The sequence below is a fragment of the Hemiscyllium ocellatum genome, chromosome 38 (assembly GCF_020745735.1).
Source record: "Hemiscyllium ocellatum isolate sHemOce1 chromosome 38, sHemOce1.pat.X.cur, whole genome shotgun sequence".
Lineage (NCBI taxonomy): Eukaryota > Metazoa > Chordata > Chondrichthyes > Orectolobiformes > Hemiscylliidae > Hemiscyllium > Hemiscyllium ocellatum.
The window spans coordinates 37,261,175-37,288,498 of NC_083438.1; positions in this window are offsets into that span (position 1 = coordinate 37,261,175).

Sequence of the window (27,324 nt, forward strand, 5' to 3'; positions counted from 1 at the left end):
GAGATAGATTTGAGGTTGAGGCAGGAGGCTTTTGATTTTGCCTGGAATGTCGATTTTCCTGCTACTCAGATGCTGCCTGACCTGCTGCGCTTTTCCAGAACGACTCTAATCTAAACTCTCTTGATTTCAAAGTCAACTTTCTAATGACTAACCATTAAAAATAGACAGAGTACCATAATTTAAGAAGGTAAGATGATCTCCTCACCTGGAAGACAGACGATTGCAAGGCCTTTTAAGAAAACAAACAGAATCTCTAAAATTATTGGTTGTTGCATGTTGTGTGCCTCTATTCATTGAGTCTACAGGTCAAGTTCAGAAACTGAATTGTAAATGGTTCCTTATGTACACATATATAAACCCTCAGTGACATAGTCCATGTTATTCCAGTGTACTGAGCAGGCTCATTAAGCACATTCCTATGACATTGCACATTCCCTCTACGCTGGCCGTTTGAAAATAGAAATGGAACAAATTATAATCTCTCCCCTTTCCCACCCCAAGGATTTTCATGAACAAATAAGTGTGTTTGTTTATCACTGCTGCTGTGGAAATGCTTGGATTAGGAAATGGGTTATTAAATTTCGCTTCTTATGTCAGACACTGGACGGATTACTGTGGGTGTAGTGACTGAAGCCCAGAGTTGTGTGAATTTGGTACACTGTTTCCCTTGACATTGTGGGCAGCGACTAAATTCTAGGCACTAAGCCTAGAGAAATATTGTATCAGATCCCACTGTAGAAAGTTACCATTTCAGACACAACATCTCATTTACTCAGTAAATGTGAGGGTAAGATCCTTTCACTCCAGAACATGACTCCAGCGCATCAGACACAATTAATGGCTCCATCTAAAATAAAGTTGCCTTTTCCCCGAAATCTCCCTATGGAGAACCAGTCTTCCTTTCCTCCCAGAGTTCAGTTCAGTTCTCGTCCATGTTGAAGCTCAGATGGTGATGTTTTGGTTGAGTGAGTGTGGCAAGGCGTGTGGAGCCATGATTGTCAAACAAGGAGAGGGACGGAACAGCTGTGGTGTGACAGAATGGGCTCAGAGGGCTGAATGGACTTCTCCTTTGATTTTTTTCACCTTTTCTGCCTGAGCAAGTGAGAAACCACCTCACATCACAGATTGGCCAACTGTGGTAAAATGTCGATAACAAGGAATGAAACATTGCACGCAACAATGAGATTCCTCACTCTCCGTCCAACAGTCAGTGGGTATCAGTCAAAACAGGAATGAATTATCAACGTGATAATGTCCAAACTGATTGTACTATGGAACAAGGCCAATCCCAGAATGAAACCTGAATTGATAGATCATCTTGAAACATAAAACATAGGGACGTGGGAAGTCCATTCATCCCATCAATTCATTGTCAATCCCATTTGATATAAACATAGCTTATCATCCAACTCAGTCCCCTGTTCCTGCTTTTCTCCTCCTATCCTTAGATCCCTTTACTGCTAAGAATTATGACTCCATCTTGAAATCATTCAATCTTTTGCCCTCTACAGTTTGCTTTAATAAAGAATTCCAGAAGCTCACCACTCTGTGTTTGTAGACATTTCTCCTGGTCTCAGCCCTAAATGGTTTACCCCGTACCTTTAGACTGTGACCTCAGTTCTGATATAATTAATTTTTGGCATTCATTAATCTCACAGTTTATCACTGTGACACAGCGACACACAGCATCATATACACACATAGTCTGGACAACAAAAGTTTAGGAAAACAAGAAAAGAAAAACAATATTAGCACATTTAGACAGAAGGCAGGTTTTCATGAGCTTAAAATTAGATATATTCAACAAAATTTGCAAAACTGTCCATTACTGGAGACTCAAGCAAAGAGAAATCACACGCCACTGATACCTCTTTCAGTTTCTCATTGACTAATTCCTTCTGGAATCTTTCCCATGTCTGTGGAGACGACTTCACGATTGGTTTTTTGGACCAGGTGGAATGATATTTTCACTCAGATGTTCGGTTCTGAAGTTTCTCATGTCTAATGAGTGGTGTTTGTTTCATCCAATTTCTCAGGAATCTCCACAAACAGTTTCAGGGACTGAAGGTGAAACAGCTGGGGAGAGTGTTTGAAAATTTGGAGGATGTTACCAAGAAAGGGAGGGTTACGCGTGCTGTAGGAGGTTAGAGAGATGGGGAGGGGGTATAAGGGCTAGAAGAAGTTACAGAGATAGGGAGAGGATGTAAGGGCTTTATGGAGTTATAGAGAATGGGAGGGGGTATAGGAGCTGGAGGAGTTTACAGAGATAGAATGCGATGTTGGGTTTGATGGAGGTTTTAGAGAGAGTTGGGAGTGCTGGGTTTGGAGGAATTGACAGAGTTAGGGAGGGGTGTAGGGACTGTATGAGACAACAGACATAGGGAGGGTTGTGAGGACTGGAAGAGGAAACAGAGGTGGGGGATGTAGGGGTTGGAGGAGGTTACGGAGATAAGGAGGATGTGTAGGGCCTGGAGATAGGGAGGGTTTTTAGGGTGTGCATGGAGGTTTCAGAGACAGGGAGAGGTTCGTGTATACTTACTCTGCTATCCAACTCAGTCCCCTGTTCCTGGTTTCTCCCTAACCCCTGTGATCCATTAGCCCTGAGAGGAACGTTGAATGTCGGAGCAGGAAAAGAGTGATGCGGATCACCTTATGTCAGTTTGCAATCCCATGGTGCATTTCATTGCCCATTGAGGCTGGAAAAGTCACATGATATTGAAATACTGTTAAAACTTGGAGACAGACTATTGGATTACATCATCCTCCCTCCCTCAGTATTCACAATGCAGTAAAATTAAATCATTCAAAGACTGTCAACATTGACGAAATGCCTCCTAACCAGCCTTTTAAATAGCCATTTCAGACTCTGCGAATAATTAATTCCAGACACTGGGTTGTATGGCATATACAGGGCTTAGCAATTTATTAACAAAAGGGCAATATTTACAGAGTAAATATAAACAGCAAAGTATTCCAATTGGTCTACATTTTAAACCCCAATAGCTTTGTTTTCAGTCTCATTCACACAGTAGACAGACAAACTAACACAATTCAGAGATACATTAAAGAATGTGAGAAAGCTGACCAGATTATTTCAGCGGTTCACAGGGTGGTTCATGGCAGGGATGATGGTTTCTTGCTTGACTTTTTGAAAATGTGGATCAGACTCTCCTTTACAGATCACTCAGATAAAGACAGTTATACTTATAACTTAGTTTTCTGTTCCCTGAGTTCAAAAGAGCTGATTAAGGAAGTTAGGCAGGAAGATTTCAAATCTTTGCCTGCAGCGCCAATAGCCAGATTAATAGAAACACAGCCCAAACCCAACCTAACTTGTGACCATGCCCTGACAGACTGACTGTCTCTTCCATGATATCCCAGTTACCATTCAACATCTGCACTCTGCCTGAGATAAGGTCTTTTCCAGACTTGCTGGAACCAATTCCTGGAGAGTGACCTCATCGATAACCAACTTCTGTCATCTGTTTCACAAAGGTGGCAGGTAGGGCTCTCACTTCATTGTACAAGATAATGTGAAAGTGGATGAATTGTCTAGAATGTGAAACCAATTAATTAAGTTAACAAATTAAAGGAAAGTGATAAAAGATTAGGAAGAAAACAGGGATGATTCAGTGCCAATGGAGGGAGGTTTTGCTTTCTGTTGTCTGTGTGTCAGACACTTGGTGAAGAAATGCATCTTGGGAAATGTGCTTCATCTCACTTTAGGGTGGAGGCATATAAAGACACTTTTACTTTTATTATTGTCTGTGGACCAAAAATGGGGCAAAACGTTGTTCTATAAACAAGAAAACTGTGTAGTGAATTCTGTTCAGTGTTAAAAAGATTAGTGGAACATATTGACAGTTTTATACACATTGTTGTCTTTTGGGACAACAAGAGAGTGTCTCAAAAACTTTTTGTGTGTGTGAGAGAGTCTGTGTGTTTTTGTGTGCGTGTGTGTGAGAGACAGAGCATGAGCGTATTTCTGTGTGTGTGTGTGTGTGTGTGAGTGTGTGTGTGTGTGTGTGTGTGTGTGTGTGCATGTGTCTGCGTAAGACAGACAGAAAGTGTGTGCGTGCATGAATCTGTGTACGTTTGTGCTTGTGTGTGAGAGAGGGTATGTGCAGGGCAAGACACCATTTGATTGATTTTTAATCAGCACCAGTTGTGTGTTCAGGAGAGCTCAGGACAGTGACAATCTCTTGCTTGTTCCCTGGACAGGTCAGTGCAGCCAAGTGTGTGGAGAATACAGTGTAAGGACCAGACTGTGAAGACAGAGCATCCATATCACTCTCTCCTTTCTGCAGGGGAACTGAATGAAGACACCCTGATAGCTCAGCGCTCCCTCGCAGTGTTCCTCTGCTCTCCCTGAAAACCCTCTGGTAAAAGGGACAATTGGAAATCACTTCCACACAAACAGAAATGTCAAATTTTGAAGCAGTGAACGGGAGACTGAGAATTGCTGTCCCACAACCTCGTTCATCATCAACTTTTTGAAGAAATTGAAAGGTTCTGAAAGAGAGCAGCACATATTTACTTGATTTTATTTTATCTTAGCGCATAAAATATTTTCCTTCTCCGTCCTTTTTGGTCATCTCTCTGAGTGAACAAAAGTCTTTGAAGTGGAAGAAATGAAGTTACAGTTTGGCAATTGAACACTTTTTTTTCAATTTGTTAACAGTAATTTGAACACAATAATGTGATTTTCACGGTGATGCTAAAAAGGTGCGCATATTCCTTTAACAGAAATTGGATATTTGTGCAAAATTGGGTAATATGGTGCTTTCATCAAGTGTTCACGTTCTTGAGAACTTGGTGAATAGTTGGGCTGGATTTCCAGTGCACTTCAGTTAGAGCACAGCGAGAGTATTGTGTGCAGTTCTGGAATCCACTGATAGGAGGGTGTGTTTACACTGGAGAGGGTACAGAGGAAGATGTACCAGTGTGTTGTCTGGGCTGGACAGAGTTTCAGTTATGTGGAGAAATTGGACAGAGTGGGTTTCTTTCCTTGGAGCAGAGGTGACTGAGGGGAGAGATGGTTGAGATGTGTAACTGTATGAGGGACACAGACAGAAGAGACAGGAAGAGGCTTTCCCCATTGATTGGAGGCGTGGATAACCAGGGAGATAGATTTGAGGTTGAGGCAGGTTGTTCAGATGGAATGTGAGGGAAATGCTCTCACATAGGATGTTGTGGGAAAGTGTAGCTCACTGCCTGTGAGGGTGGGAGAGGCAGAGACCCTTCTAACCATGAAGAAGTATTTTGATGTGCACTTACAATGGTGAGATGTTCCAAGATATTGAGCAAGTGCTTGAAAATAGCATTAGAATAGTTAGGTGGTTGCTTTTGACCATGTAGATTTGATGTGCTGTGCTGTAGACATCAAGGGCTCTCTGACTGTCCTGTTGAATCATAAAAGTTGCTACCCAGTCTCTGAAATTCTTCAGACCATTCATACCTGTCTCTTGCTGCAATCTCTTCAAACCTCACAATGCTAAGTCTATAAAGTTCTTGTCCATCAACACCCCTCACTCCTCCAACTCTGCCACCCTACCCACCTACTTTTATGTTTTACTCAGTCACAGCATACTGGTGTCATTATCTGGGACAGCATTTATTCTTCATCATCCCTGAGGATGGGCAGCAGACTGCATAGAGTGTGCTCCTATCTCTCTCTCTCTCCATCTGTCCTTTCCATGCAGGGAACCGAACCAAGATAACTGAGTAGCTGACAGCTCTCCCTCACCTCTCCTCTGCTCTCCCTGAAACCCCCCTGTTGAAAGGGACAGTTGAAACCCACTTTCAGAGACCCAGAAAGGGTGAATTCTGAAGCCCACTGGTGCTGCATATCATTCAGTCAGATGATGCACCTCCATTTTCCTCACTCACCCTTTGTCTGTTTGTAGAAGAGAATTGTGCCCGTGCGAATAATGCAGGATGTAATCATTCCCACCATGGTTAGTGATTGGGGGAAGGTTTCCAGATCCTCACTCTATCTGATTCTACTTTATCATGGCAGTCCTTCAATGCACTTGGCTCACATTTTAAGCCTGTTTGCCCCGCCCACACACCCGTTCCTTTTTCCCCCTTTCCACACACATCATCCCATCCTTTATCTCCTCCTGTCATTCAGCTGAATCCACACTGTACATTCTCCAAAGCCAGTACCACCTTCCTGAGGAGCGGTCCCTTACACAGTGATGGACTTACACAGATCAGGTGTAACCATGGGTTTATCAAACTGAAGCCTAACTGGGTTCCCTTTCCATTCCAAACACCATTGAGGAAGGCTGGCACTGCTTTGACCATCTTCAATGTCTCTCTGCTTCCTCACCCTGATTGTCACACACAGTCAGATGTATCTGCTGTCTTGGTGCAACATTGAAGCTCTCGTTTTGTTGGAACTACCAGAACCGATCTTTCTGTAACACAAAAGGCATTCGACCGCCCGATGAGTCAAAATTTCAGGTACTAAATCAGTAGATAACTGAATTTTTGTGACTAACTTTAAATATCCTGCTTGTTTACCTCATCACTTCCTTCATAACTGTTCCGTGTTCAGTGCATTAACATTCCCAGTCTGTACCTGAACACCGAACCATACAGTATCATGGTGGTTTTCCACTTGAATTTGCATTCTTGCACTTGATCCTGATCAGTGCCAGACAGTAACTGCAATAAAGTACTTTCTTTTTTAATGATAATTTGATTAGCCTATCCATCATTTGCTGTTATGCAGAACACAGAATCCATGCTTCAAAGAGTAAAACACAGAATCGCTAGCAGATCTGTCCAGTGTGTGTATTAACTCGACTGGAACAAACTTAGCAACTCAGTGATATGAACAAATCCACAACTGTTGCTGAATGTGCCATGATATTGGGTTCCTTTGGAATTGGAACCATTGCACCTGGGTGTTGTGTTGATCTCGAACAGAGTGAGTTCGGGTGTGTGAAAGCTCCATGAGCTGAGCACAGCTGAGTTCCAATGGACTCAGTTGGATGGGGATGGGTGGAGTTGGACTCCAATTGATGGAGCAGGAATGGGCTCGGTTGAAATCCATGTCATTGCTTTATTGTTTTATTCAGTGGAAGATTGCTACTTTTTGACATTGATTAGAAATGTATTTCAAGTTCATTTTAAAATCTGAGAAATAAATGTTTCCCATTATTTTAAGATCATTTCAATTGCAAGTACTATTTCTGAGCTCCTTAATACACAATGCACATTGAAAACATCCTCTCGAGAAGATAAAGGACAGCAGTCTGTTGCTGTCCCTTAATTCCAGGATGTGAGCCCTCCATGGACAATAATATATTGAGTGACTGATGTGAAACTAAACTGAGAGAAAGTAGGAGATGAACAAGAAATAATAATAACGAATGCTGTCAGAAAAGGGTTTGGAAAACAACCACAAGTTTTATTTTGAAGGAACATTCCTTAGGGAGTGCTGTTTGCAATCCTTTTGCATCTCCACATGGAATAAACCAGTGTAGTGGAACTGTGCTATGTAATGTGGATGGGGTTGAAGAGAGTGCTGACGAGATTTGAACTAACATGAGACATCACACATGTTTTTACGATCATGTATAAATGAGTGTTGATTCTTATCCCAGGAGCTCAGTCCAGACTCCAAGCCCAGCGCGAAGTTAATGAATGAGGTCACCAACATTAACAATGCAAGGACCAATAATTCTACAGATCTTATTCGCTTTCTTCCATTTCTTTGCAATTGTCTGTGTTCCAGGTGAGGAGATCTTCCCCGTTACTGACTGTGGTGTTTATAGTTCGGTCTGTGTTTTATGGTGAGATATTTGATTGATTAGTTTGGAAGTGAGATGTGGATGGTCTGATTGAAGGTGACCTTGGGGAAGCTGCAGTGCCATTTTTCCGGAATGTTACAGGAATGAGAATCTTCAGTTGTATGGAGAGAGGAAAGAGGTTGCCCAGTGTCCTTGGAACTGAAAATGGTGGGGGATGCAGGGATGGCGGGATAGAGAGCGTGAGCAGAATAAACCCCTAAACCTGAAGAAATTACCCCTGGAGCCTGCTTCACTAATAAATCGGATCTCAGATGATCTTAGATTCCCCACATCCTGCTCTTTCCCCATTACCCTTGATCCTCCGACTGATCAAGAATCTAGTAAGGCAGCCTAAAATATACAAAAGATTTTTTATATCTCACAGCTAACAATGGCAAAGATTTTGAAAGACTCACAACCCACTGAGGGAAGACATCCCCACTCAGTTCAGTGTTAAATTTCAGCTCCTATATTCTGAGACTGTGCCCCCTTGTCCTAGAGTCTCCCATGAGAGGAAACATCCTCTCAGCATTGACCCTGTCCAGCCCCTTAAGAATCCTCATTCTTTCAATGATGTCACCTCCCATTCTTCTTAACTTCAGTGACTACCATCTTAACCTGTGTAATCTTTGCCCACAAGACAAATCCTCCAGGGATCTTGCTACAGTACCTTCTCTGAACTGTCTGTATTGAAATGATAAATAATGGGAACAAATCTTCACACATTTCTCCAGATGTGGTCTCCACAGAACCTTGTTCAGTTGCAGTAAGAATTCCCTCCTCTTATACTCCAACCCCCTGGAAGTCAGGGACAAATTCCATTGACCTTCCTGATGATCTGCTGCTCCTGTCTGCCAGCTTTCTGTGTTTGATGTACAAGTCTCCCCAAGCGCTTTGGCATTGTAGTTCTCTGCAGTTTTCAATGTTAGAAATGATTAAAATTATGATGATTCCTGTAGCAGGACTTTGATTAACGAGAAGACAGAGAGTGTGTGTAAAAAAGGCAAGGTTTGGAAATAGGTTGTATCTTGGGGCAGTGACAATGTTTTGATTTGAATTCTGTCCCTGGGAAGGTGCTAAATGGAAGGAGATTAAAAATGGAAATTTGATAACCTCAGATCCATGCAGAGCCTTCAGAGAATTGCACATCTTCCATGGATCAGAAAGGAGCTGGGAAGATCTTACACAGCTGCTTCATCTGATAAATGGTGCTGCGAGAGCAAATAAGTCAAATGTTTCCAGTGACAGGAAAGTTGGAAGCAGAGGGAATCAATTTTACACAGTTCTTACGCAGACCAGAGGTGGACTGAGATTTCCACTTCCAGCTGTGAGTTGTTGCCAGTTGGATTCACTGACTGAGCGGGTGCCGGAGGGAGATGACTGCTGGCAATTTTATGAAGAGTATGGGGTAAGAATGTGAAAACATTAAACTCACAGATCAAACAGTAATGTTGAGGGAGTGGTGATAGAGAGAGGGATAATATCCAACAATCTCACTCAATCTTTATTATTCCATCAACCTATGAAATCCCATGGAATGGTGAACACTTGTGTAATTTATAACATTGCAGGAATGAACAATGGAATCCAATTCTGAAAGATTTAATTCGCCTTTGTGGTAAGCCCTACATGTGATGGTATCAATGATGTAAAGCTAACTGGCCAACCTGCAGACAGGAAGGGATTGTTAGATAGAATACACTGGGCAAGAGGAACAAATGAGCTTTGAAGGAACACTGTTTCATGGTAGTGAGTGTTTAGAGACTGGAATGTACTGCTGAAGGGAATGGGAGAGAGGGGTTCTATCTGGGTAACCCACACGGAATTTTGTTTCCATTCCGTAGTGGAAGAATGTGCAGGACTATGGTAACACCAGTGTGTACCATCCACAAGATGCACCCCACAGGTATTCCCCAAGGCTCCTTCGACAGCACTTTCCAAAGACATGGACACATCCATCTAGAAGGACGAGGGCAACAGATACATGGGAGCACCACCCCCTGAAAGTTCCCAGACAAGCCACTCCACATCCTGACTTGGAAACCTATCACTGTACCTTCAGTGCCCCTTGCTCAGTATCCTGGGATTCCCTCACTAACAGCATTGTGGGTCTACATACAACACTTGGAGTACAGCAAATCAAGAATTACAGCTCACCCCCACCTTCTCATGGGCTATTCATTGGCAATTATCACTGGACAAATCAACAAACCCTCATCCCTTAGTGAATAAAAACAACCCATTGCCCTGTTATACAATGAATTTTATGTTCTATATCTTCTCTGGGTAAGGAATTTTTTTACAATTAACATGCAGTTTTATTGGTTAATGCCTGATGTCTTTTCGCTGCTCGATGCTCTCTCTTCCACTAAGGGAAGCATGGTTAGCAGAGTAACAATATTGGATCTTTGCACAATCCCATTAATCACCATTAATTCAGAATCTACACTCCATTTTGTAGAGCAAGAACCCAATTCCATTTTGTTAATAATTTTAAGCACACCACTCAATCAGAAAGGGGATTGAAGTGAGAGACCTACTTTCATTTACTTTGCAATCTCCATTTTGTTCTGAATGATTTATGTTTCATGCAAAGAGTGCTGTGGGAAAAAATATATAATGGGCTGTTCACCACGGACAGCCCATGTCGTTGTTTATGTTGTACACTGAGAAAAAGGGCTAATCATTTTCAGGTCCAATGTTCCAATATCCATCATCACTCCTTGCTAATATAAATCAGAAGGGAAGTGGGAGAACTTAGATTAACCAGAGGACAGAGAGTGTGCACAGCTGTAAAAAAGGCAAGGATTGGGAATAGGTTGTATCTGGGGCAGTGACAATGTTTTGATTTGAATTCTGTCCCTGAGAAGGTACTAAAAGGAGGGGATTGCTATCATTCCAACACATCACAGGGATTTCTCAGAAGTGATTGCACCTTCTTTCCATTCTCAGTCATGATTATATTGACTAGTATCTGTGGTTATTCATTCTGTGCACATTTATCTTCCTTTATAAATGAGACTGCTGTGTGGAACCACTTGAAACATTGGAATTTTGACAGGGGCAGAACATGCCTCAAAAAACCTTATTGAATTCTTTGAGGAAGTGATGAAACACATTGATGAAGATAGAGCAGTGGATGTGGCACACATGGATTTTAACAAGGCATTTGATGAGGTTCCCCACAATGGGCTCATTCAGAAAGTGGTCGTAGAGGGTGGTGCTGGAAAATCACCAGTCAGGCAGCATCTGAGGAGCAGGAGAATCGAAGTTACGGGCATAAACCGTTCATCAGGTGTGATCATAACTGCCCAACCAGCTGTGCTTTTCTAGCATCACACTCTCCGACTCTGACCTTCACCATCTGCAGTCCTCACTTTCTCCTCATTCAGAGAGTAAGAAGGCAGGGGATGCAGGGAAATCTGTCTGCCTGGATACAGAATTGGCTGGCCCATTGCAGACAGAGTATGGCAGTAGATGGAATGTATTCAGCCTGGAGCTCGGTGACCAGTGGTGTTCCACAGGGATCGGTTTGATGAGATTAGATTCCCTACAGCGTCCTGCTCTTTATGATTTTTATAAATTACTTGGATGAGGAAGTGGAAGGGTAGGTTAGTAAGTTTGCCACTGATGAGAAGGTTGGTGGCGTTGTGGAGAGTGTGGAGGGCTGTTGTAGGTTGCAATGGGACATTGGCAGGATGCAGAGCTGGGCTGATAAGGGGCAGATGGAGTTCAATCTGGAAAAGTGGGAAAAGTTCTCTTTGGAAGATCAAATTTGAATGCAGAATACAGGATTAAAGACGGGATTCTTGGCAGTGTGGAGGAATGGAGGGATCTTGGTTTCCATGTCCATAGATCCCTCAAACTTGCCACCCAAGTTGATTGGGTTGTTCAGAAGGCATATGTTGTGTTGACTTTCATTACAGGAGGATTGACTTTAAGAGCATCGCGGTTATGCTGCAGCTTTTCTCATTGTCACAAAGAAGGATGAGAGGTGACTTGATAGAGGTGTACAAGATGATGAGGGACATGGATAGAGTGGGTAACCAGAGATATGTTCCCAGGGCAGAAACGGCTATCACGAGGGGGCATAGTTTTCAGGTGATTGGAAGAAGGTTGAGGAGAGGTGTCAGAGGCAGGATCATCAAACAGAGAGCGGTGTGTGAGTGGAATGCACTTCAGCGGTAACAGTAGAGTCGGACACTTTAAGGACATTTAAGCAGCACTTGGACAGACACGTGGATGATAGTAAAATGATCTCAGAGTTTGATCTTCGAGTAGGATCAAAGATTGGCACAACATTGACGGGGGAAGAGCATGGACTGTGTTCTACTGTTCTATTTTGCAACTAGCTCACCGAATTGCGCATTGAGGGTTTATAACTCCCAGTCAGTTTAGCGTTAACAACCCAGTCAAGGTGCTTTAGCTCGATGGGTTACATAGTTTGAATTTCAAGATTTCTGTGTTCAGAGCAAACTCCAGAATTTCAGCATAATTCTAAACCCTATCCTGCGGAGTAGTACTGATGATGTCCTCCTCAGTCTGAGATGCTGATTCCACATGCAGCTTCAAGCTACTTTCGATTGCTTTCTTGGATATGAAACATTCGAAGGTATCAGTGCTCCTTGGTTACTTCAATCAGCATCACGCACAGAAACAACGAGTACGGTCTATCATTCTGTTTGTGGGAACTTGGTCAACCTTGCTTCTGCCTTTCCTTAATTCCAAAATTTATCATTTTTCACACACGCACTGCAGGTGGTAAAGTCTGTTTGGGCGCCTGGTCATTGCAATTCGAAAACCTCTCAGTTGTTGTTGTTGTAAAGACGTTCCTGTTCTTGATGTCAGTGCTGACAATGGCAGTCGTGACAATGCTGTCATTTTAAAAAGGTTTGAGGACATGCAACAGAGAACGATCCAACACAGTACTGTCCCTTCACCCCGCGATGTGGTTCAGAGTATTTATCTTAATCTCAGGTCAACCTAACCTACACACCCCTCAATTCACTGCCATCCATGGGCTTGTCCAGCTGTTGGTTAAATGTCCCAAATGTCTCTGACTCTACCAGCAAATCTTGCAGCGCATTCCACACAGCCACCACTCTCTGCATAACGGACCTACCTCTGACATCACCATAGTACCTTCCTCCAATCACCGAAAAATATGAGCCATTGTGCCAGCTACTCCTGCCCTGGGAAAAAGTCTCTGGCTATCTATTCTATCCATACCTCTCATTACCTTGTACACCTCGACCAAGTCACCCCTTCCTTCTCTCCAGTGTGAAAAGCCTGAGCTAACTCAACCTCGCTTCATAAGACAAGCCCTCCAATCCAGGCAGCATTCTGGTAAACCCCCTCTGCACCCTTTCTAAAGCCTCTACGTCCTTCCTATAATGAGGCAACCAGAAGTGGATACAATATTCCAAGTCTAACAAGGTCTAGCAATGGCTTTATAGAGCTGCAGCATAACCTCCCAGCTCTTAAACTCAATCCCCCTGTTCGTGAAAGCCAAAACACCATAAGCCTCCTGAACAACCCTATCAACTTGGGTTGCAACTTTCAGGGATCTATGTATGTGGACCACAAGAGCCTGTTGCTCTTCCACACTCCCGAGAATCCTGCCTTTAACCCTGTGTTCAGCATTCAAATTCAACCTTCGAAAATGAAGCACTTTGCATTTATCCAGGTTGAACTCCATCTGCCATTTCTCAGCCCAGTTCTGCATCCTGTCAATGTCTAGTTGTACTTTGCAACAGCCCCTGACACTATCTATAACACCATCAACCTTTGTGTCATTGGCAAACTTACTAACCCAACATTCCACTTCTGTGCTTGGATGTTTTGAAGAGAGGCTGGAAAGGCAGAGGTGTCGAAGAGTTTAGTTAAACAATGGAAGACGAGAGGCTAGTTCTCCCATTACAGATTTTTTCTCATTTTGTAACTGTAGCAGTCACATGAAAGGTTAGAAGCTTTGTAAAGAATACCTCTGCCTTTCTCTGAAATCTCTTTCTGGATGCTGTTCCCTCCTGCCTGAAAGAATCTGTGTTTAAATTTCCCTTTGTGCCAAGGGCTGTGTTTGTGTGATGTTACTAGATTGGAACAGTTAATTATTGTGTGTCAGGTTGTTAAGTTTTCCAGTAGTTAATTTATTCTAAATTCTGCTTTCTTTTGTTCATGTTTCAATGGTAGTATTTAAATAAATTCTGTTTTATTTTAAGCTGAGTGGTTTGACCAGCTGAATCACAACTGGAATATTCACTTCACATCTCAATTAAAAATGAGAAAAAGATAGGGGAGAGGCTACTTTGTCTAAATGTTTTCAGTGGGTTCTGGCCTGGTCCAAAACAAGGGGAATGTTCACAATCACACACCTGGAATAATGTTTCAATCTGTCTTCCAGCAAATTTATTGACAATTGTGATTCTCTCTCGTGGAAAATGTGGCATCACCAAAGGTATATCTATCTACCTGATTTCCATGGCAACAGCGGATCTCCTGGTCATTGCATTCAATGTGATACTGAAAACTCTTGGTTTCAAGTACTTCCCAGCTTCCTTCCTGTTTTACACAGCGGTGTGCAAGTTTAACGTCATCATGGGCTATGCTGCTATTGACTGCTCCGTCTGGTTGACCATCGCCTTCACCTTTGACCGCTTTGTGGCCATTTGTTGCCACAATCTGAAAGCCAGATATTGTTCTGCCAGAACAGCAGCCTCAGTGATAACCATTGTTTGTTTAGTGAGCATTTTGAGAAACATTCCATTTTACTACAAATACCAATCTTTGGGCACATGGGGGTGGTGTGCCCTGGGGCTGTGGCATCAGACCAGAGTTCTACATCTTGCCAGGATGGGTGGCATTTTTCTGGATCCACCAGCTGCTGAACCCATTGATCCCCTACCTCCTGATCCTGCTGTTCAATGCTCTGACCGTCAGGCACATTGTCTTGGCAAATCGGGCACGCAGGGGTCTCCGAGCTCCCAGTAACAGGGACCAGAGAGGAGATGCAGAGATGGTCAACAGGCGGAAATCCATCATCCTGCTGTTTGTTGTCTCAGGCAGTTTTATATTGTTGTGGATGCCCAAGGTCAGTGTTTTCTTACTGATGGAGATTACCAACAACCATTTTAGCTGCAAATGTGTTTACCCCATTTATGACCATCCTGTTATGATCACTGACATATCTGGGACAATGCTCTTCTACCTGAGCTCCTGTACAAACACTGCCCTTTATGCTCTGACCCAGAGTAAATTCAGAGAGGAGCTGAAGAGGGCTCTGAAATACCCCTTCACTCTCATTCGTGAATGTATCCCTATATCAAAATAAGCAAAGTGATTGAGACTGAAGTACCCCACACAGTTTGTGCCCATCTCTGAGTTCTCTCCAATCTTCATGTCTCACCTGAGTTCCCCTGTTATTCTCCACGTAAAGAGATGAAGAGGGGAAATTGTCTGCCTGAGCCGTGGGACGTGGAAAACTTCCCTCACCTTCTTTTCTCTCCTTCACAAAACATTGGGGGTGTTTCTGTCCATGCCTGAGAGAGAGCTCATGGGGAAAGGAATAAAAGTGAAGAAAAATACATCTTGTGGGCATTGTGTCTTTGTTTGACTTCGGTCCTTTCACAAGTTTGACATCCTAATTTGTGTAGACACAACATGAAGAAAAATGTATGTTATGGGAGTTGTGTCTTGATTCCCTTTACAAATGTCAGATGAATTACAATCACGCACACCGTACTGTTCTATATCTGTAAAATCTTCCTTTTGAGAGAATTGAATTGGTTCCCTACGGTGTGGAAACAGGCCTTTCAGCCCAACAAGACCTCAACGACCCGCCAAAGAGTAACCCACCCAGACCCATTCCCCTGCCGCGTATGTGTTGTGTCTTGATTCCCTTTACAAATGTCAGATGAATTCCAATCACGCACACTCAAAATATTCACCAGGAAACAAAACATTTAATGCTTAATGTGATACGTTCAACATGAAACACTTCATGGAAGTTATTTCTCCCCTCAAACATTCAAAATTTGTCCACATCTCTCTTTTTACTTCCATTCCTTTCTCATTCTCTCCATCTGTTGGTTCTGCATTCATTCACAACTGTGTTCATTCATTCAAGGGATATCACAGGGATTGGTTAGACCAGCATTTATGACCCATCCCTAATTTTCCCGGGAGTAGTTCCGAGTGAGGCACGTTCCTGTGGGTCTGGAACCACATGGAAGGTCACACTAAGCGCGGATGGTCGTATTCTCTTCTCTGAAGGAGATGAGTGAACGAGAGCTTTTTGTATCTGCCAAAAATCAAGGAATGTTTCTTTTGATTGCATTGGTGAGACCAGGCAGAGGCTATGGCAACTGATGAATGGACACTGTGTAACAATGTCCCAGACAGGAATGTTTGCTCCCTCCTTCAGGGGTTAAGAATATTCATCCTCTGATCTCCGGGAATGTGTTCTCCATGGCAGCCTTTGAGATAATTGACAACACAGAATTGCCAAGCAGAAACTGATAGCTAAGTCCTGTAACCATGAAGACAACCTCAACTCTGACTTTTGGGTTCATGCCACATTGAACATAACCGCACCATACTGTTCTATATCTGTAAAATCTTCCTTTTGAGAGAATTGATTCAGTTCCCTACAGTGTGGAAACAGACCCTTCAGCCCAACAAGTCCACAACGACCCGCCAAAGAGTAACCCACCCAGACCCATTCCCCTGCCGCGTATGTACCCCTGACTAATGCCCCTAACACTATGGGCAATTGAGCATGGCCAATCCACCTGACCTGCATGTCTTTTGGATTGTGGGAGGAAACTGGAGCATCTGGAGGAAACCCGAGCAGAGAATGAGCAGACTCCAGATAGACAGTGGCCTGAGGCTGGAATCAAACCTGGGTCCTTGGTGCTATGAGGCAGCAGTGCTAACCACTGAGACACCATGCTGCCCCAAAGGTTACGCCTTACATAGAATCCTTACAGTCCTTCGGCCCAACAAGTCCACAGTGATCCTCCAAAGAGAAACCCACTCAGACCCATTCCACTATATCCTATATTTGCCCCTGACTGATACACCTAACCTACATATTGCTGAACACTATGGGACAATTTAGCCTGGCCAATTCACCCTATCCTGCACATCTTTGGACATAGAACAGTACAGCACAGTACAAACCCTTCAACTTTTGATGTTGTGTCAGCCTGTTATCTTACTCTAAGATCAGACTATCCTACATACTCTTCATTGTACTATCATCCATGTGCCTATCCAAGAGTTGCTTAAATATCCCGAATCTATCTGACTCCACTCCCATCGCTGGCAGTGCATTCCACACACCCACCACTCTCTCCCCTAAACCTTCTAACAATCGCCATACCATTATGCCTCTGCACAATAGACTTTTCTGTCATTGGAAAAGTATTCTATCTACCCACTCTATGTGTGCCCCTCAACATCTTTTAAACCTCTGTCAAGTCACCTCTCATCCTTCTTCACACCAATGAGAAAAGCCCTCGCCCCCCTCAACCTTTCTTCATAAGACACACCCTCCAGTCCCGGCAGCATCCTGGTAAATCTCCTCTGCATCCTTTCCACATCTTTCCATATAATGAGGCAACCAGAACTGAACACAATATTTCAAGTGTGGGTCTAACCAGGGCTCTATAGAGCTGCAGCATAACCTCACGCCTCTTAAACACAATCTCCCTGCTAACGAAAGCCAACACATCATCCACCTTCTTAACAACCCAATCAATTTGGGTAGCAACTTTGAGGGATCTATGGACATGAGCCATAAGATCCCCCTGTTCCTCCACACGGCCAAGTATCCTGCCTTTAGACCTATACTCTGCATTCAAATTTAACCTTCATATTTTTCCAGTTAACTCCATCTGCCTCTTCTCAGCCCATTTCCGTATCTGTCAATGTCCTGTTGCAACCTACAACAGCTCACCACACTATCCACAACTCCACCAACCTTCATGTCATCAGAAAACTCCGAACCCACCCTGCCACTTCCTCATCCAAGTCATTTATAAAAAGACAAGAGCAGATGTACCAGAACGGATCCCTGTGGAACCACCACTACTCACCGAGCTCCAGTGTGAATACTTTCCATCTACCAGCTCATTCTGTCTTCTGTGGGCCAACCAATTCTGTATCCAGTCCGACAGGTTTTCCTGTATCCCACGCCTCCGTACTTTCTGAGTGAGCCTACCATGGGGAACCTTATCAAACACCTTGCTGAAATCCATGTACACAACATCCACTGCTGTATATTCAATATGTTTTGTCACATCCTAAAATAATTCAATAAGGCTTGCGAGGTATGACCTGCCCCTCAAAAGGCCATGCTGACCATCGCTAATTAAGCTATGATTTTCCAAGTAATCATAAATCCTGTCTCTCAGAACCCTTTCCAATACTTTTCCCACCACCGACATAAGACTGACTGGTTTTTTTTTAGATTAGATTAGATTACTGACAGTGTGGAAACAGGCCCTTCGGCCCAACAAGTCCACACCGACCCGCCGAAGCGCAACCCACCCATACCCCTACATTTACCCCTTACCTAACACTTTTGGCAATTTAGCATGGCCAATTCACCTGACCCGCACATCTTTGGACTGTGGGAGGAAACCGGAGCACCCGAAGGAAACCCACGCAGACACAGGGAGAACGTGCAGACTCCACACAGTCTGTCGCCTGAGTCGGGAATTGAACCCGGGTCTCACGCTCTGTGAGGCAGCAGTGCTAACCACTGTGCCACCGTGCCGCCCCCACTGTGCCACCGTGCCGTGGTTTGTAATTAACAGGATTACCTCTATTCCTTTTGTTGAAGAAGGAAATAAAATTTGCCACCCTCCAATCACATGAGTTACTGCAGTGGACAGTGAGGATGCAAAGATCCTCACCAAAGGTGCAGCAATCTCTCCCCTCGCTTCCTGCGGTAACGTGGGTTATATTTCATCTGGCCCAGGGGATTTATCTATCCTTACATTTTTCAAAATTTTCATCACATCCTCCTTCCTAACATCAAGCTGTTTGAGCACATCAGTCTGTTTCCCGCTGTCCTCAGAAACATCAAGCTACCTCTCAGTAGTGAATACTGAAGCAAAGTATTCATTAAGGACCTCACCTACTTCCTCCGATTCTAGGAGAAAGTTCCTTCCCTTGGCCCTACCCTCACTCTGGCCATCCTCTTGTTCCTCACGTTAATATAGAATGCCTTAGGGTTTTCCTTCATCCTTCCTGCTAAATCTTTTTCATGCCTCCTTCTAGCTCTCCTAAGTCCATTCTTCAGTTCCTTCCTGGCTAACATGTAACCCTCTAGAGCCCTGTCTGACCCTTGCCTCCTCAACCTTACGTAAGCTTCCTTCTTCCTCTTGACTGGATGTTCCACATCCCTTGTCACCCAAGCTTCCTTCACCCTACCACCCCTTCCTTGCTTCAGTGAGACAAACCTGTCCAGCACTCTCAGCAAGTGCTTCCTAAACAACTTCCACGTTTTTATTGTGCAGTTCCCTGAGAACATCAGTTCCCAATTTAGGCATCCCACTGCCTGCCTAATAGCATTGTAATTCCTCCTCCTCCAATTCAATACTATCCCATACTGACTGCTCCTTTCCCTCTCCATGACAATAGTAAAGGCCATGGAGTTGTGAGCACTATCACCAAAATGATCTTCCACCGAGAGAGACGATGCCTGATCTGGCTCTTTGCCAAGCACCAAATCCAATATGGCCTCCCCTCAGTCAGCCTATCTACATATTGAGGTAAAAACAATGACTGCAGATGCTGGAAACCAGATTCTGGATCAGTGGTGCTGGAAGAGCACAGCAGTTCAGGCAGCATCCAACGAGCAGTGAAATCGATGGAAGGGGCTTTTGCCTGAAACGTCGATTTCGCTGCTCGTTGGATGCTGCCTGAACTGCTGTGCTCTTCCAGCACCACTGATCCTATCTACATATTGAGTCAGAAATCCTTTTGAGACACACCTGATAAAATCTACTCCATCCAAACTATTTCAACTCAGGAGATTCAAACCAGTATTAGAGAAGTTAAAGTCACCCATAACAACAACCCTGTTACTGCTGCACATTTCCAAAATCTGCCCCCCCAATAAAGTGACTGCTCCTTTCCTGATTCCTGTTTCTCACTTCCACCCATACTGAGACTGCCGACAAGCCCTCCTCGGGGACCTCCCTTTCTGCAGTTGTGATACTATCCCTGATTAACAATGCCACCCCCTCAATTCTTTTACCTCCCTCCCTCTTCCTTTTGAAACATCTAAACCCTGAAACATCCAACAACCCACTCCTGTCTCTGTGACATCCAAATCTCAGTAATGACTGCAACATCATAGTTCCAAGTACTGATCCATGCTCTGCATTCATCACCCTTATTCCTGATACTTACTGCATTAAAATAGATAAATATCAACTCATCACACTGACTGTACCTTTGCCTATTCCAGCTCTCTGCACTGTCTGTCTAAATACTCCATCGTGTGATCCGTAGCTCCACTTCCCAGTCCCCAGACAATCTAGTTTAAACCCTCCCAAAGAGCACCAGCAAACCCCCAGCCCAGGACATTGGTGTCCCTACAGTTCAGGTGTAAATGGGTCCTCCTTGTACCTGCTCCACCTTCCCCAGAAGGTATCCCAATGATCCACATAGCTGAAGTCATCTCACCTACACCAGCCCTGCAGCCATGTGTTCACCTGTACTCACTCTCTGTACCGAGCCACCCGAGCCCTCGGCACCGGTAGCAATCTGAGTTTACTACTCTGTTCATCCTTCCATTCCGCTTACAAACTAACTCCCTCGGTTCACTTTTCTGGCCATCATTCTTTCCCTACCTATGCTATTGGTGCTACAACGTCTGGCTGCTCTCCCTTCCCATGAAGAAGCCTGGAGATTCGATCCGAGACATCGCTGACCCTGGCATCCGATTGGCAACTTACCATCCAGGAGTCTTGCTCTCAACCACAGAATCTTCCTCGTCTAGATCACTAATGTGTAAAGTGAAAAGTTGTGGCCCCTACACTGAGCTTGGCGGAACACCACTTCTCAGTGGCTGCCATCCTGAGAAGGGTCCTTTTATCCCCACTCTCTGCTTCCTGCCAGACAGCCAGGCTTCTATCCATGCTATCACCTTACCTGGAACACCATGGGCCCTTATCTTACCCAGCAGCCTCCTGTGTGGTACCTTGTCAAAGGCCTTCTTGAAGTCCTGGTAGAGAACATCCATTGGCTCCTCTTGGTCTAACCTGCTCGTTACTTCCTCAAAGAATTCTAGCAGATTTTCAGGAATCACCTCCCCTTGATGAAATCTATTTTACCATCTACATCCAATTATTTGGAAGTCTCATCCTTCACAATGGTTTCCAAGATCTTACCCATAATCAAAATTAGGCTAATTGGTCTGTAATTTTCAGTCTTTTGCCTTACTCCCTTTTTAATCAGGTGTTCCATTGGTAATTTTTTTCAAACCCCTGAGGCCCTCCCTAATTCATGTGATTCCTGAAAGATCACCACTACCACCTCCACTATCTCTGCAGCTATCTCCCTTAGAGCTCTGGGGTGTAGCCCATCTGGTCCAGGTGACTTATCCACCTTCAGGCCATTCAGTTTATCTATCACCTTCTCCTTGGTGATGGCCACCATACTCAGCCCTGCCGCCTCTCTCTTGAATTTTTGGGATTTTACGCGTGGTTTCCACTATAAAGATTGACGTGAGATAATTATTCAGTTCCTCAGCCATTTCCTTGTTCCCACTACTATCTCTCCAGCGTCATTTCCCAGTGGCCCAATGTCCAATTTTGCCTCTTTTGCCCTTTATATAGCTGAAGAAACTCTTACAGTCTTGCTTTATGTTGCTGGCTAGCTTACCCTCAATTGCAACCTTTTTCCTGCTTATTTCTTTTTTTGTTTGCCCTCTGTTGGTCTTTGTAAGCTTCCCAATCCTCAGGTTTCCCACTGCCCTTCCCCACATTATATTCTTTCCCTTTTGTTTTGATGCTACCCCTGACTTCCCTGGTCAGCCATGGTTTCCTCATCCTCCCTGTACCTTGCTTCTTTTCCCTCGGGATGAATCCCTGCTGTGTCTCCTGAGTTACTCCCAGAAACCCCTGCCATTGCTGTTCCACTCCCTTTCCTGTTAGGCCCCATTCCCAGTCCATTCTACCCAGCTCCTCCCTCGTGTCTCTGTAGTTACCTGTATTAATGTTCCCTCAGATTCTACATTCTCCCCCTCTAATTGTGGAGTAAATTCGATAATTTTATGATCACTGCTTCCTCAGGGTTCCTGCACCTTAAGCTCCCTTACCAAGTCTGTCTCATTGCACATCCCTGAATCCAGAATTGCGTGTTCCTGAGTGGGCCCCACCATGAGCTGCTTCATAAAGCCATCTCGGAGTCATTCCACAAATTCCTTTTTTTTGCAATCCGCTACCAACCTGCATATTAAAATCCCCTGCGATCACTGTAACTTTGCCTTTCCTACACAACTTTTTCCATCTCCTGATGTATCTTGCGACCCAGCTTCTGACTATTGTTTGGAAGCCTGTACGGATCTCCAACTGTGGATTTTTTTTCTACTTTCAAAGTTCTTCAATTCTACCCCCTCAGATTCTACACTATCTGACCTTACTTTTTCTGACATTTGATTTATTTTCATTTCTTACTGATGCGTAAGCCCCACCCCCTCTGCCTACCAGCCTGTCTTTTTGATAGAATATAAAGCCTTTAAGATTCAGTTCCTGAATATTTAAATGTGATCTGAATGTCCCACCAGCTTTAAGGAAACACCATGATCCCCAAGCCACAGAAAAATCATGCAATGTCTACCTCCCAGTGGTTCAGATCTCCATCATTATGAAGCGCTCTGAGAGGTTAGCCATTACTCACATCAGCTCCAGAATCCCAGAATGCCTCAATCTTTTCCAATTTCCCTCTGAATGCAACAAGTAAATGGCAGGAGCTATCTCCCTGGGCCTACCCTCATTCCTGGAACAACTGGTTAACAAGGAGGTCTATGTCGCTCTGCTACCCATTGACTACAGTTTAACCTCCAACACATAATTCCAAACAAACTCATTTCGAAGCTAAGAGACCTCGGTTTTGGTATCCCCCCTCTGTAATGGGATCCTCAACTTCTTGGTGAGATTAGATTACTTACAGTGTGGAAACAGGCCCTTCGGCCCAACAAGTCCACACTGGCCCGCAACCCACCCATACCCCTACATTTGCCCCTTACCTAACACTACGGGCAATTTCGCATGGCCAATTCACCTAACCTGCACATCTTTGGACTGTGGGAGGAAACCGGAGCACACCCACGCAGACACGGGGAGAATGTGCAAACTCCACACAGTCAGTCGCCTGAGTCGGGAATTGAACCCGGGTCTCTTGCGCTGTGAGGCAGCAGTGCTAACCACTGTGCCACCGTGCCGCCCACAAACCTCAATCGGTAGGACAAGGCTACAACGTCTTCTCCAGTGTAATCCTCAACAACAAGGCCCAGCAGGTCTGCATACCCAGCCCTCGACTCTGTGCCTTCATCACACACGGCTGGGTGGCCATTTCCTGCCCCAACTCCGTTTGCAAGGTTGCTGAAGACACCGTCATTGTCGGTCGGATCTCAAGCAACATTGAGACAGAACACACAAAAGAGACTGAGGGCGAGGTGACACAGTGTAAGGACAATTGTTACAGATTTACCACAGGAAGAATGCTGCCTGGGCGCATGTCAGTGTGGTATGGCTACTGCTTCTCCCAAGCTGGTGAGAAACTGCAGAGTGTTGTGAATACAGCCCAGTCCCTCACACAAACCAGCCTTCAATCCACTTACTCCAACCATTTGTCCCATTGTGACTGGAAAGCAACCATCTGTCCCATCAAACAACCGTCCCACCCCAGTTATACTCTTCCATCCCCTTCTATCAGTCAAAAGACGTAAACGTTTGAATACATGCTCAAACAGATTCAAGAACAGCTTCTTCCCCGCTGTTAACTGACTGTTGGACGGACATCTCGAACGTTGATGATGATTTCTCTCCCTGCAGCTTCTCTGTGGCTCTAACACTGTATTCTGCACTCGGTTCTGCTACCCTGATGCACTTCCTATGGTACAATCTGCCTGTACAGCACGGAAAACAACACTTTTCACTGTTTCTTGGCACATGTGACAACATCAATATCGACCAATTCCAAAATATTCATCTTCATTTAATTGACTACATTGTCACCAGATAGGGAGAGAATAAGAGAAAGAGAGACCTGAAGGGTTCAGTGGAGATGAAAGGAGAGGAAGGGAAGGGAACGTAGGATAAGGTGCTGGCCTTGTTATCACTGGGTTGTTCATTCCGATGACACTAATAATGTTCTGGGGATCTGAGTCCAAATCCTACCATGGAGTTTTCCCTTCAATACAAATCTGGAATTAAGAACTTCAGGATGAACATGAAACAGTCCTTGATTGTTGGGGGATAAAGTACCATTTGGTTCACTCATTCCCTTCAGGAAAATGAAACCTAGCGTCTTTGCTCAGTCTGAACCTACAGGTGACTCCAGACCCACTGCAATGTGCTTCACTCTAAACTGGCCCCTGGGTAATTAGGGATAGGTAATATATGTCAGTCTATCCAATCCCACTGATGTCTGTCGAATGAGTTTAGATCAGGTTAGATTCCCTACAGCGTGGAAACAGGCCCTTCGGCCCAACCAGTCCACACCGACCCTCCAAAGAGTAACCCCCCAGACCCATTTCCCTCTGACTAATGCACCTCATACTATGAGGCAATTTAGCATGGCCTAATCACCTGACCTGCACATCTTTGGACTGTGGAGGAAACCGAGCACCTGGAGGAAACCCACGCAGACACGGGGAGAATGTGCAAACTTCAGACAGACAGTCCCCCAAGGCTGGAATCGAACCTGAGACCCTGGTGCTGTGAGGCAGCAGTGCTAACCACTGAGCCACCGTGCCGCCCCGAAACAGTAGAAACAACAGATGGAGGGAATGGGAAAGGAATGAAAGTAAAGGAGATGTAGACAAATTATGAATGTGTGGAGAGAGGAACAGCTTCAATGATGTGTCTCATGTTGAAAGTATCACCTTAAACCCTGAGATGTTCTTTTTTTCCCTGAAGACCATTTTAAGTGTGTATGATTGCAGATCATGTGAGGTTTGGAAATAGAATTAAGTAAAATGGAGACATAACATTGACAGCATGCATTTTTGATCACTTTTTATTCATTTCCTCATGAAAACTCTCTCAGCCATGGACAGAATCACCTCCACTGTGTAATAAAGCAGAGAAAAGGAGGTGAGGGAAGTTTTCCAGTCAGACCGTTCTCAGACCCTTGTCAGGATACAGCCCAGCAGGGAATCCAGGCCTCCGTCCGCAGGGCTGAATATTAAAGTACAATCCAAAAGACATTGCACTCCACAGGGCTTTGGGGGGAATTGGACAATTGCAAAAGAGCTGGTGCTGGAAGGGAGGGTGTAGAATGCACACTCTCCACATTGAGAAGCAGAGTGGGTCAAAGCGACATCAACCATCTGAAATCTCATAGGAAGAGAGATGTGCCCATGCATCAATGCAGCTTTAACAAACTGACCGTAATTTTTTAAAGACTGTTGGACAACTCTGTTTCTCAAAGAAATGATGTGGAAGTGGTGTTGTTGGGCTGGGGAAGGGCTTCACCTGACAAAGGAGCAGCCCAGTGAAAGCCTGCGATTCCAAATAAACCTGTTGGAATGCAAACTGGTGTCATGTGACTTCTCACTCTCGCAAGGAAAGGGGCGATGTGTTCACTTGGTCCAAGGGCTAGAGAAGAGTAATACAGAAATAACCAGAGAAAGGACCAATAGACATGAACTAGCCCTCATGTCGAGCCACACACGTGTACATCTCACGGCTGAAGAAGACAATTCCTTCTCTTCTCTCAGTTGCACGGAACATAACAGGAAAAATCAGGTGAAGTCCCGAAACTAGAGAGAGCTCAGCGAGGGACATAAACTGTGCTCCTGTCTCAACCGCATTTCTTATTTTGATGAAGAGATACATTCACAGATGAGAGTGAAGGGATATTTCAGAGCCCTCTTCAGCTCCTCTCTGAATTTACTCTGGGTCAGAGCATAAAGGGCAGTGTTTGTACAGGAGCTCAGGTAGAAGAGCATAGTCCCAGATATGTCAGCGATCATAACAGGATGGTCATAACTTCGAAACAAATGGGCGTTCGTAATCTCCATCAGTAAGAAAACACTGACCTTGGTCATCCACAACAATATAAAACTGCCCGAGACAACAAACAGCAGGATGATGGATTTCCGCCTGTTGACCATCTCTGCATCTCCTCTCTGGTCCCTGTTACTGGGAGCTCGGAGACCCCTGCGTGCCCGATTTGCCAAGACAATGTGCCTGACGGTCAGAGCATTGAACAGCAGGATCAGGAGGTAGGGGATCAATGGGTTCAGCAGCTGGTGGAGCCAGAAAAGTGCCACCCATCCTGGCAAGATGAAGAACTCTGGTCTGATGCCACAGCCCCAGGGTACACCACCCCATGTACCCAAAGATTGGTATTTGTAGTAAAATGGAATGTTCCTCAAAATGCTCACTGACCAGACAATGGTCACCACTGACGCTGCTGTTCTGGCAGAGCAATATCTGGCTTTCAGATTGTGGCAGCAAATGGCCACAAAGCGGTCAAAGGTGAAAGCGATGGTCAACCAAACGGAGCAGTCAATAGCAGCATAGCTCATGATGATGTTAAAACTGCACACCGCTGTGTAAAACAGGAAGGAAACAGGGAAATATTTGAAACCAAGTGTTGTGAGCATTACACTGAATACAATGACGAGGAGATCTGCTGTTGCCATGGAAATGAGGTAGGTGGATATACCTTTGGTGATGCCACACTTTCCATGAGAGAGAATCACAATCGTCATTAAGTTAGCTGGAAGAGACATTGAAAAATTAATCTACATGTGGGATCATGAACCTTCACTGCTACAGTAGGCATCAATATCAAAAACAAGGACAGGGACAGTTACAACAATTAGTACAAGAAGGATTTTTAATGGATAACCACCAGATGCCTGGAAATACTTTATCATCTATGGTGCATGTCTTAAAAATGATAAATTTTGTAATTAAGGAGGGGCATCAGCAAGATTGATCAAGTTCCCACAACCAGAATAAAAGATAGTTGCTGTTAATTTTTTGTGTGATGCTGATTGAGGGAGAGGGACTGGTGAGGAAACCAAGTATTATTGGTGCCTTGGGATAGTTAATATCCAATAAAGCAAGCAGAAGCTGTGTTGGCTTGATACTGCATGTGGAATCAGCACCTCAGACTGACTAGCACACCATCAGTACTGCTCAGCAGGGCAACGTTTAGCATTGTGCTGAAATTCTGGAGTTAACTCTGAACACAGAATTTTGAAATTCAACTGATGCAAACAATTGAACCAAAACAACTGAGTAGGATGAGAAAGCTGAACTGAGGGAGT